Source organism: Myotis yumanensis, unplaced genomic scaffold (genome assembly GCF_028538775.1).
Source record: "Myotis yumanensis isolate MYYU_CA2020_CCGP unplaced genomic scaffold, mMyoYum1.0.hap1 SCAF_14, whole genome shotgun sequence".
Classification (NCBI taxonomy): domain Eukaryota; kingdom Metazoa; phylum Chordata; class Mammalia; order Chiroptera; family Vespertilionidae; genus Myotis; species Myotis yumanensis.
The window spans coordinates 8,471,782-8,484,229 of NW_027223765.1; the positions used below are offsets into that span (position 1 = coordinate 8,471,782).

The following is a 12,448-nucleotide window of genomic DNA, read 5'->3' on the forward strand; positions in this document are numbered from 1 at the left end:
GTGGCAGGGCTCCCACCTTCTGCAGGAGGCCCTGGGCAGCGTGTTCCTTCGCTGTCGAGGCACCCGAGACACTGTGACCCTCCATGCGCCCGAGGCCTCCTGGAAGTGACCGGACAAGATGGGGCCCAGTCGGGTGGGTGGAAATGGTGAGTCAGCTTGGCGGGATTTTGAAGGTACTGAAAGGAGAAGCAGCCGGCCTGACCTGCTTCCTGGACCCGGGATCTGAGGAGGCAGCGCAGGGACTGAGCACGGACAGGCCAAGTCCCCACTCTGCCTCTTGAGCCAAGCGAACGTGGCCTTTGACCTCTGTGAGCTGGTGCCACGTCTACCCTGGGGCAGAGTCTGCAGGTGGCTGTGGGGATTCCTGTACACAGGTCCCTGGTCCAGAGCAGAGGCTCCCAAACAGCGATTTTACTAGCCCTTCGTCCCTACAGCCACAGCGCCCAGCACCCCCACCCAATGCCACGGGAACAACCTATGAAGTCCCCTCCAGGGCCAGCCAGGCCCAGAGGGAGGGGCCTGCACCCCGGGGTCGAGCTACCTGGGGAGGAAGTCCTGCGCTCCACCTGGGGCCCCGCAGGTCCCAGCCTCCTCTGTCCCAGGGGTGCTGCCAACAGGACTACCAACTACTCTGGGATTTGGCTTAAAACACAGGCAGAGATTTTTGATAACAACTGTTTATGGGAAAAGCAGAACTCGGAGACCAACTGCTGGTGCTCTGGGAACCCTGCTGCCCCTTTTGGAGCCCGTGTGCCACGCGGAGCTGGACGTGGCACCCGCTCCCTGGCTCTCGGGGGAGGAAGCCCTTCCACAGACTGTGAAGCAAAGCCTCGGCCTCCTCTTCACCCCGGTCCCCCTCTCAGGAGGCCCCACTTCCCGAGGCCGGCTCCGTCTCCACAGGGCGGTGCAGAGATGGGCTCCCGGAGGCTGACCCCCTCCATCAGGGTTAAGGGGACTGCCTGGCCCTCACACGGCCACATGGAAGCTGGGTCCAGTGGATGGCGTGTGATGGGAAGGGGACCGGGCGGGGTCACGGTGACCAGTCTGCAGGTAGGGTGGCGTTTCCGCAGGCCGAGAGCAGAGGGGGGCAGGAGAGCGACACTGGCCTCGGGACGTGCCTGCCCCCTGCCCCAGGGACCGCAGCCGCACTGTGGACGCGGCTTCAGCCTGACAGGACGGTGCAGACCGTGGAAATGGCTCACAAGCCGGACGGAGAAACAGCGCTGCGTGCCCCGAGTCTCCCAGGAGTGACTGTGCGTCTGCGCCTCCTGTCACTGCACTCCCTGTCCGCACCCCAGCCCATTCGGCCTGTTAACTGCTGAGGTGAAAGATCCCCAGAAAACGAACATTCAGCCGATCTTCAAGACCTTAAAAAGTAATTTTTTTATGAGAGAGAGAGAATATAAATCTATTTCCAGATGTGACAGGTAACCATAAGAAGTTGTTTAAATTGACTAAACTAGAAGCATCGAAGACAACATTCCCTAGCTTGTCCCAGAATCTTCCAGCCGCACTTCCCCAGCGTTCCACACGGGGAGGAAGATCAATATGGGTTGGATCAAATGTGTTCCGATTTAAAGGAGCCTGGAGGCTCTTTGTGAGGTACAGCTGTTCCCTCCTCTCCTCCCCCCCCCCCCCCCCATCTGTGTGGGTGGCTGCGCTAGGAGCCCCTGGGCATCAGGCAGTACTCCCGGAGGGGCTTCGAGGGCCCGTTTAATGGATTCTCTCCCCGGCACCACCGGCCCAAAGGGTCTTCAGTGTAACTTTGTGGAGTTGCCCCTTCTCTCAGACCCAAGGTTGGCTGGCAGGGGGCGGCCCAGGCCAGGAGGAGGCACTCAACACCCTCTTCGCTGGGCTCCTTCTCACCTGCAGTGCCTGCCTGCGCAGGACAGCTCCTAAGAGGATGGGCATGTCAGGAGCTCACAGGTCATTACACTGAACTGCGCTGCTCACAGCAAAGGCAGGACGCTGGCCACAGCTCTCCCAGGCCCCAGGCCAGGTGCCAGGCTCTGTCTGCACAGAGCACCTGCCTGCACTCCGGCCCCTCCTCCCGCCCTAGAGCAGGGCTGCTTGAAAGCCAACCAGTGATCAGTTGTGTGTTAGGCCAAACCTCCCCAGCCCCTCTCTCCATGGCTGGGCCCCAAAGGGAATGTCGCCCGGGGCCTTCACCAGGCTGTGGGAGGGACTGGGGCTTGTACCTCTGCGTCTCTTTTAAAATAAATCTGGCTTCTTTGGGATTCTTAAATTAAAACCTCCTTAAACATAAGCAGGATAACGGTGCTCACTTCTTTCCTACAAAAAGCATCAGATGGAGAATAAATCCTCCCCAACTCATGACTCATTAAACACTCATGTTCCAAATCACTCTTTAAACAGCACAGACTGATTTTTTGCATCATTATTAGTAATGATTATAATAGGAACCTAGTCACTGTGTTGGCCAAAGCACAGCTGAACCTGAGCGCGTGTGTAACTATACACACCTGTTCCCCGTGGAGGAGGAGGAGAGAGACGGTTTGAGACCTGGGATGCTTCCCCAGGCCTGGGCAGCCCTACCCTCCCAGGCCTGGGCAGACCCTCCCTGGCCGGGCCACAGTCAGCACTGGAACACCCGTGCACAGCACTAGAGATTACAACCAATCGTTGACATCATTACCCAATTTGAAATCTGTTAGCAACTACTACGTTACCCCTCCCCCCGAGCAACAGCGACCTACAGAGGGTCTCCATCTGTGCCTTCCTCTCCCTGCTCACTGGGGGCCTCACTGCAGCTGGCTCTCTAGTGGCTGGGAAGGAGCCTGGCTGTCCTGGGGCAGCAGCTCAAACAGGAACTGGCTTCTCTGGCCAGTTCAGTTTCAGCATCAATGCCTGGGGCCTCAGGCCTGCCCCGCCCCTCCTGCTAGTCTCAGGTGCACAGGCCTGCCTGTGACAGAGTGACAGAGCGTGAATCCCCGGCCCCTACATCTCCAGCCCCCTCCACTGGGATTTAAGGGGGCTGGGCTGTGGCCTGGACACCAGTGTTTCTGCCAGCTCCTCCCGGCGACTCTATCCCGTAGGTGGGTGAGCCCGGCCTGAAAGGCGGCCTGTTCTCCAGCTCTGCCCAGAGGAGGAGGCCGGGCAGATGGGAGCTGATGGGAGTCACCTCCCGCATGACCGTGTCCATGCACCGGACAGGCACGAGCAAGGCCTCCTGGTTGTGTCCCTGACCAGGCTCAGCACCGTGTCTGAGGTCATGCAGCGGAGTTGGGGCAGAACAGGTGAGGGTCCGGCAACGCAGGTGAAAAGAGGAAGTAAAGAACAGGCCCCAGAAGCACCAGGTTCTGACAAAGACCTTTTGTTGGTTAGATCTAGGGGCAGGTTAGATCAAACGGCAGTACATATCCTAACAGGACCCTAGAAACGCCAGCTCTGCCCGGGCCTGCGATGCCCGCGGAGCAGCGATGGAGGGCAGGCGGGCAGAGCAGTCCCTCGGGCTGTCCTGGGAGGGACAGCCGCCGCCTCTCCCGCTGCAGGGGTGGGCTGGTTCATTTTAATGTTTGACAAAATGTACAGACTTGCTGACAACCAAACGTGCTGGTGCTCTGAGGCCCACCCCCCACCCCTGCGTCCCCATCTCAGGGGCCACTCCCACCTGGCTACTCAGACCAAAACCTCAGGTCACCGTGAGTGCTCTGTGCCCAGCCTGCCCCTGGGCCCCGTGGACAACACCTGCCAGGCACACCCCAGGCCCCTCACCCCCCAACGCCCACCCTAGAGCTGTCGCCTCCGTTAACGGAACCGCCTCCCAGACTCTCCCACGCTTGTCCAGCAGCAGCTTAAACCACGTTTCAATACAGGCCCAGAACGTGCCGCAACACAGGCTTCCACAGGCTCTGGGCCGGAAGTTCCCTAATTTTCTCTGTAGTGGCGTCACCTGTCACTCCCTCTACTTTAATCCCTGCTCTCCATCCATACTGTCTAGGAGTTTTTGTTGTTAATCCTCACCCGAGGATATCCCACTCTCCCCCCCTCCCGCCCCCCGCTTTTTTTTTAGAGAGAATGGAAGGGAAGGGGAGAGACAGGGAAAAAAAAACATTGATGAGAGAGAGAGAGAGAGAGATCGATTGATTGCCTCCCGCACATGCAGGGTATCAAGCCTGCCGCTGAGGTAAGTGCCCTTCAGTCCACTGAGCTAAAGCAGCCAGGGCGCTATGTTGTTTTTTTTTCCTGCTTTAAATGCTCTGTCCCACCCAGTGTGGCATCTCCCTCCGAGAGCAGGCGCCTACGGCAGCTCTGACAATGGGGTGGGGTCGGGATGCTCTATAAATACTTGTGGAGGCGGGACCACCAAGCATCGGGCCTATCGCAGCACCGGAGAGGTTATGACTGGGCGGTGACCGATCATGGTAGGATGGGCAGGTCCGGCCTCCTTGCTGTGGGTAAGTGGGACACAGCCATGTTCTCCGAGTCAGTGTCGCTCTCTGGACCGCAGATTTGTCCATCACATGTATGGGGTCATAGAGACACACCGGGGCGTGCACTTTATGTCAGAAGTTCCAGGGTTTCAGAGTTCCCGACAGTTACCTGCCCTGGCAACAACGCAGGCCTGGCCCCAGCCCTGAAGACTCCCACTCAGTGGGGCTTCAGGGCCTCAGGGGTGGCTCTGGCGAGGGTGAGGGTGTCTGCAGTTACAGCTGGAGGGAGGAGGAGAAAGGAGGAAACTCAGGGGCCATCAGGAAGGTGGTCAAAGTATCAGCTTGGCACCAGCTGGAAACTATGGCTCCACCAAGAAGACGGAGACCCAGCTGCAAGACGGGGGCGGGCAGCTCGTGCAGCCGGTGCGATGCCCGTGCTCACGAGCCCAGCACCTGCACGAGGTCATGACCTGCACAAACTGGCCCTGGGGAGGACAACGTCAGCTCAGCTTCTAGAAAACATTTCATGTCAACTTTTTAAGTAAGCTTTCGAGCCCTGCGTGCTCTGCATGTCTGGGTTTCAGAGCAAACTTTTCAAAAGCAGAAGTGAACCTTCACGGGTGCCTTTGGGAATGCAGACTGCTCTCTAAGGAGAGAGGGGCCCGTGGAAGCTCGGGGCTTGCTTTCCAACCACTTCTAGTGCCTCTGGGGCAGGGAGCCGGTGCGATTGATTGGCTACAGCGGCTGTTCAATCTGAGCTGTTAATTATGACTACCTGCCAAAGCTACAGGCCATGAGGTTGCACAGGGGGCTGGACACGCCGAACCCCGAATGCGAACAGAAAAAGACAACGCAAAGCTGACCGAGAGAGGGAGCCGCCTCGCTGGGCCTGGGAAACGTGACGAGGTGCCGACAGCCTCCACCAGAGCTGCTCGTCACCTGTCCTTTTACACCCATCAGTGGGTGCTGGCATTTTCTAGAAGCCATGGCACCCTACATGCGGTCCTTTCCATCTACCCCAAATACATGTGAGATCACTAAGCAGCCAACGTGGCAGCCCTTCCCGGGCAGCCCTAGGTTTCAGCAGGGGAAGGACACAGGCCATCGATGGTGCCCACAGGCTGTGAGATTCCGTAGGTGTGTCCAGAGCGCCAGCCCCGGGCTCCATATGTGTTCCTCTGTGCCCACTTCGTGGGAATCTTGTTACGTTCCTCCCAACTTGCCATGTCCTACATTTCTAATTGTCCTTGTACATCGCAACATTTTCCTCCTGCTTTGTTGACATAACTTTTAATGTCGATTATATTTCATTATCTTCCTGTTACTTACATTCACAGTGGCCAATAGCTAGATCACATACATCAGATCCTTTGCTCATATTCACCTGGGAGAGACATGCCATTATCACTTTAAAGGCTAGAGATGTGAGGCACAGAGAGGCTGAGAACCTGCCCGAGGTCACACAGCTCATACAAGGTTTGAGTCCAGGCTGTCAGTCTCCAGCGCCGGAGCGGCCAACCTTGCCTGAGGTGCACCCAGGTGCTGTTCTGGGTTTGTACTGTCATCACAGCACCCAGCTATCCACGGGCCACCTGTGCTGCGAGATTCCGATTCACACTCAGCGGGACCACACTGCCATCCCATAAGGGTTTGCCGGGACTTTCTGGATTCTTGGTGAGGCTTCAATTTTTGTCTTGTCCCCCCCAGCTCAGATTTTTGTGTTTCTCCTATATCTCTAAGTCAAGCGAGTCTGGGGCTAGAACACACCTCACTAACCCCTAACCCAACATGAAAGCACAAATTTCAGCAAGATTTTAAAACTCCAGAAAGTTTGGGAGTTAATTTTCGAAATCATTTTTGCCCTAGCTGGTTTGGCTCAGTGGATAGAGCATGGGCCTTCGGACTAAAAGATCCTGGGTTCGAGTCCAGTCAGGGGGACATGCCTGGGTTACGGGTTCAATCCCCAGTAGGGGGCATACAGAAGGCAGCCAATCACTGATCCTCTCTCATCATTGATGTTTCTCTCTCCCTCTCCCTTCCTCTCAGAAATCAATAAAAATATTTTTTTTTTAAAGAAATCATTTTCCCCCTTAAAGAAAGGCTTCTAAAGGGCACAGAAACAAGAAAATGTGGAGAATCGAAAATGGCGGCATAGGTAAACACCGGAGACTGCCGCCGTGGACAACCACTTCAAAAATACAACTAAAAGTCGGAGCGGACATCAACCAGAACCACGGGAAGGCTGGCTGAGGAGAGTCTCTTCAACTAGAAGCAAAAACAACAGCATTCCGACGCTCAGCGGAGGCGCAGTGTGGAAAATTTAAAGGTACGGCGGTGCGGTGGTGAGGGTGCGTGCGCAAAGCGGGCTGGCGGCTGAGGGCGCGATTGTCGTTTTCAATCAGGAGCGAGTCTCAGACTCTGGGCTACAGATCCGGGCGAGTCTCTAGGGACCCAGACTCAAACGGGAGAAGCGGGACTGTCTGGCTACGGCCCCTCCGAGGTTTGCAGCGATTGCTGGGACAGAGAGGCAGAGCCCCTGGGGACGGACTGAGAGCGGCCATAGCTGCTCCCTCCCCCGCGCCCTGTTGAGCCCGCCCCGCCCAAACCCTGCGCACAGCCATTTGCCGATCGCCTCAGGCAAGGGCTGGACTAGCACCTCCCCTGAGGACTGAAGTTTTCCCACAGCTGATTTCCACCGCCAGTCGGCCTGGTGGTCAAATCCCTCTAGTGTTAACTACAACAATTAAGGCTTAGCTAGAACAAGACTGCGCACAGAGACCACAAGGGGGTGCACCAAGAAAGCATAAAAGATGCGGAGACAAAAAAACATGACAGAAATGGAGGATATGGAGCTAAGAATCGCAATTTTGAGGGCTTGCCATAAATTTGTGCAGAGCCTCACGAAAACTAATGAGACCCTCGATGCTACGATAAAGAAATTAGAAAGTAAGCATACACGGACTGAAATAAAGAATATTATACCCAATAGCAGACCAGAGGAGCACAAGAATCAAACCAAAGATTCGACAAAAAACACCCAATTGGAAAAGCAAAATGAAAAAAGAATCCGAAAGTGTGAAGATAGTGTAAGGAGCCTCTGGGACAGCTTTAAGCGGACTAATATCAGAGTCATTGGAGTGCCAGAAGATGAGAGACAGCAAGATATTGAAAACCTATTTCAAGAAATAATGGCAGAAAACTTCCCCCACCTGGAGAAAGAAATGGACTTACAGGTCCAAGAAGCGCAGAGAACCCCAAACAAAAGGAATCCAAAGAGGACCACACCAAGACACATCATCATTAAAATGCCAAGAGCAAAAGACAAAGAGAAAATCTTAAAAGCAGCAAGAGAAAGAGGCTCAATTACCTACAAGGGAATACCCAGACGACTGTCAGCTGATTTCTCAACAGAAACTTTGCAGGCCAGAAGGGAATGGCAAGAAATATTCAAAGTGCTGAATACCAAGAACCTACAACCAAGATTACTTTATCCAGCAAAGCTATCATTCAGAATTGAAGGTCAGATAAAGAGCTTCACAGATAAGGAAAAACTAAAGGAGTTCATCACCGCCAAACCAGTATTATATGAAATGCTGAAAGGTATCCTTTAAGAAGAGGAAGAAGAAGAAAAAGGTAAAGATACAAATTATGAACAACAAACATGCATCTATCAACAAATGAATCTAAGAATCAAGTGAATAAATAACCTGATGTACAGAATGAACTGGTGACTATAATGAATCAGGGACATAGAAAGGGAATGGACTGACTATTCTTGGGGGAAAAGGGGTGTGGGAAATGCGGGAAGTGACTGGACAAAAATCATGCACCTATGGATGAACTCAGTGGGTGGGGAGTGAGGGTGGAGGGTGGGGTGGGAGCTGGAAGGAGGGGAGTTATGGGGGGGAAAAAGAGGAACAAATGTAATAATCTGAACAATAAAGATTTAAAAAAAAAAAAAAAGAAACAAGAAAATGTGGAAAATACAGTGGAAAGTTAGTTGGCAAAATCACAGATGGGAGAACTGTTGAAACCTGGAGAAGAGGTAGGGATGGGGGACTGCCGTGGGACATCTCCAGCGAGGAAACCGTGAAGAGCAGGAAGCCTGACGCTGACGGCCGCGTGCAATGGACTAAACACATAAAGGGGAGCAAATACTAATACATTAACCAGGAATGAGAAACGTTCCAGAAGGATGTCTCCTTCATTAGACGTGAGAAAACTGGCAACAGATGTTACTTAACGGCAGCTGAACTGAGTGGATGCATTTTGGAAACACACAGGTGTGAATGTGGAGAACAGGAACAGTGGGCTCCGGGGTGCCGGGAGACATCCCCAAACGGGGCAGCAGAGCAGGGCCCGAGGCCAGGCCTGGGGGAAAAGTGCTCGCACTCAGGGCCCCAGGTCTGTGTGGCCCCCACGGTGGAGGATCAGGTCAGAACGCAGACAGAATCTGCAAAACGGAATTGCAATTGGAAAGAAAAAGAATCAGTGTCCCCAAGATCAAAAGCAAGCTATGACTAATTGCAAGGAAGTAAAGTAATGTAAATACATAAGAACGGTGACAGACACTTTTGGAAGGGAGATCAGCCATGCTCATCATGACCACATAACTAAGAGGGTGACAGAGGCCAGGGGGAGGAAGACACAGAGGGGATGTCCCCCGAGGGCAGGATGAAAAGACTGACGAAGGTGACACCAATTCTGGGTGAGAAAGGGGGAAGCATTTCACATAAACATGCAAATAATCATGTGAAAATAGCACATGATCAGCAGGTCCCAAATCAGAGAGAAAATGACCAGTTTCTTTCACTCTTCAAGGCGCCTCTCACTGGAGTGACCAGCTCTCCGGGGGAGGGGTCACCTCGCAGTGGATGCTGGGCTGTTTATCAGAAGAGAGGGCGGGGGGCAGTCTGATCGGTCACCACCAGCCTGTGAATGGGCACATCCAGTGATGTTACCAGGACATTGACCCGGACGCCCAGATCACCCAGATGACCAGCCGCCTCTGGGCTGCAGGGGGCACCCCCTGGACAGGACTTTCTCAGCATCAGGAGTGGCCACTCTTGATCTGCATGTTGGCAAAGGCCCAGGAGGAAGGGTGTGCCGGCCCTGAGGACATCACTCCCTTCCTGTCTGTAAGCTCAGGAAGGGGCGGGGGCAGCACTCTGCTCTCACAGCACATGGGCTGAGGTCAGGGCCAGCAGGGTCCCGTGGGAGATGAGCCCAGAGAGGGTGGTGACCAGCCAAGGCCGACATGGCCATCTGGTCAGCCTTCATCTCTAATCTGCCTGTTTGGTGGCAGGCACCAGAGCTCCCTGAGCGAGCACAGCCTGCCCCCGCAGGGGTCCCCTGAGTCCTGTGGTCCGCCAGCGCTGGGCTCGCAACCCCAAAGAGAGGTTCACCCACACCCAGGGGACACATCTGCTCCTTTTCCTTGCAATCCAGAACTGGATGTTAACTTTCCTCGGAGGAAAAGGGCACAGCCTCGCCCGTGAGGAAGACATGCCTTTTTTGCAGACATGTGAACTGTAGGTCTTGGAGAGCAAAGAAATCCAAGACCCTGGTGTGATCAGAACACAGAGCTGGATGAAGAAATCCGAGCATTCGTGGCTGACACACGAGTGCAGTCCGGCCAAACCCCAGCAGGTTTCTCCTGAGGGGTCTGCGCTTAGGGGAGACCTGGCCTGTGCGTAGGTGTCAGTATCAGATGAGCTGAGACCGGGTTTTCCAAACTGCAGTGATTAGTGTCATGGAAATTAATCGTGGGGTGGCCTCCCAGATTGTGACGCACATGCCCCTCTCCGCCTTGACCAGTCACGATCCCAGGATGCCAAGGAGGGACGCGGTGTCAGGGTGAGGCCCAGAGATGGCGTGTGCAAACGAACGCGCTCACTCCTGTTTCTGACCGTATTCCAAGGGCTCTTTGGGGTTTTTTCTTAGGCCCCACATGCACGGGGAAACTTAGATTTGGGTTCTCTCTCTCTTTTTTTTTTACAGAGAGGAAGGGAGAGGGATAGAGAGTTAGAAACATCGATAAGAGAGAAACATCGATCAGCTGCCTCCTGCACACTCCCTACTGGGATGTGCCCGCAACCAAGGCACATGCCCTTGACCGGAATCGAACCTGGGACCCTTCAGTCCGCAGGCCGACGCTCTATCCACTGAGCCAAACTGGTTAGGGCTAGATTTGGGTTCTTTAGGTGAGGCCAGTATTATTAAATCCAGCTGTTATTTAAAAAACAGTGAATTCAGGAAGAGAATAAAAGCTAGGACTACAGTGCTGTCGTTGTAGCCACGTAACACATCGGCGGCGTGTGCCAAGCAGGAGGAGCCGATGGAATGCACTTGATCAGGCTCCGAACCTCACGGCGGAAAGGGAGCCTGCCCAGTGCCCTCCTCACTCCGGCTCTGCTGGTTCTAGTCCCTGCTCCCAAGTCTCTACGCGTTGAGAGCAGCAAGGGCTTCCTCCTCTGCTCCCATCACACACTTTTCAGCACCTGGAAAGCTCTAGAAAGACGGTGCCTAGCCCCTGTGACCAGTGTTCTCTGCAGTGCGACCTTTGGGGAAGAGATCACAGTGGCCCTTTAGGGTAAGCTGTTGGCCAGCGCAGGCCCGAGGCAGCCATGCGGTTTCCAACCCACAGGCATGATTTCTGAGTGCCCGAACCCTACCTTCTTGCTTCACTACCAGAAACAGGAGCTGAACCTTGTCATCGGTGTTGAGTTAAACATGCCTTCAAATATTTAGTTCTTCCTCTACCATGACTTCTGTTTTCTTGTGCGCAGCCAGGAGAACGGAGAGCAGGAGAGGCGAGCTTACGTGCTAACAGGGAGTCACCTGGTGAAAGCCATGAAATAGATGAATTTTGCCTGTTGCCCTGAATGGCCTGCAAGTCGCTCTGTGATGAGGAGACAGAACACACTGTTTTAGGAGCACGTGGCCAGGGTTTGGTGACGTCATTCTGTGTCACCAAGCAAAGCCCAGAGTTGACGCCGTTAATTTAAGTGGCTCTGGTTGGGGAAGCAAACCAGCATTTCCATGAGTTGTGTTGGCCAGTCCAACAAACAAGCTGCACCAAGTAAATACTCGTGCAGTTGTACCCGGATGGGGGTATGTGCCTATTGTGCCCTTGGAACCAAGCATTCCAGAGAATTCCCTGGCAAAGCCCGTGGAGAAATGCTCTTGCTTATGTAGGCTTAGTGAACAGGGCACGGGAACCACTGGGAGGGAAGGTCCCATTCTTGTTTTCAGGAAGGAACTGGCATCAGGACAGACTTCCTCAGTGTGTTAGGGAAGCAGGTCATTCCCGCAGCCAAGGGTCCCAGGAGGGAGGAAGCGAGGCCGTCCACAGGCGGAAAACATACTGGACAGAAAGGGAACCGAGCAAAGTCAGAGCCGAGAGGCCGTCACACAGGCAGAGGACAGCTATTTCCAAGCAAAGCCCGCATCAGGGGCGAATGCCACCACCAAGCCTGACAGCCGGAGAAGGGACCTCGGCCAATTCTCATTCCTGCCCTCCAGGGGGTGTTCTTCCCCCTCAGGAAAGGAAGTCCCCACTGAGCCCTCCTGGGTGATTGACAGCTGGCTGACTATGCTGCCTGCTGTGCAGAGCTTGCAGCAGGCCCTGAGGGGTGCAGGAGACAAGGGCCTCTGGCCACCAGGCCGACACACCTGGATGAGACCCTGAACTCACCTCTACTGACTCCCCTGCCTCAGGGCCTGCACAGGGAGCTCTGGGGAAATCCCCGCTTCTCCTGGGAGCCCGTCCTGAGGCAGAATCTGGGCCCCACCTCAGACCTGCTCAAAGCCAGTCTGCACTGAAAAGACCCAGAGGCAGGCACCTCGGAGGTGGAGACACCATTCCGTGTGCCCAGAAGCGGCTGGAGCCCTCACTTATTAATACTCTCTACCAAGAGCAGCCATGAATATCTCCCACTCCTGCCAGGCACCAGCGGTCCTCAGAGCCCCTCGAAGTAGGGCTTGGGTCCAGCAGCCAGAGGTGCAGGGCTGAGGGGCCGGTAAGGGCTAGGCAGGAGCTCGGTGGGGAAACA

General features: G+C 54.7%; 1 protein-coding gene across 1 annotated transcript in view; it reads right to left on the reverse strand.

The window, feature by feature from the left end:
• The window catches only part of ANO10 (anoctamin 10), a 97,949-nt gene that overhangs the window by 646 nt on the left and 84,855 nt on the right, over positions 1 to 12,448 (reverse strand). The window lies entirely within an intron of this gene.